Source organism: Arachis duranensis, chromosome 1 (assembly GCF_000817695.3).
Source record: "Arachis duranensis cultivar V14167 chromosome 1, aradu.V14167.gnm2.J7QH, whole genome shotgun sequence".
Taxonomy (NCBI): domain Eukaryota; kingdom Viridiplantae; phylum Streptophyta; class Magnoliopsida; order Fabales; family Fabaceae; genus Arachis; species Arachis duranensis.
In genome coordinates this window covers 39,035,041-39,035,329 of record NC_029772.3, presented here as the reverse complement: position 1 = coordinate 39,035,329, position 289 = coordinate 39,035,041, and positions in this window count along the sequence as shown.

Here is a 289-nt window from a genome sequence, read left to right as displayed (position 1 = left end):
CGTTAAACGCCGGGCTGGTGCCCATTTCTGGCGTTTAACGCCAGCTTCTTACCCTTTTCTGGCGTTTAACGCCAGTCTGGTACCCCTTTCTGGCGTTAAACGCCCAGAATGGTGCCAGACTGGGCGTTAAACGCCCATCTGCTAGCCTCACTGGCGTTTAAACGCCAGTGCGCTCTCCTCCAGGGTGTGCTATTTTTCTTTCTGCTTTTCAATCTGTTTTTGCTTTTTTCATTGATTTTGTGACTTCTCATGATCATCAACCTACAAAAAATATAAAATAACAAAAGAG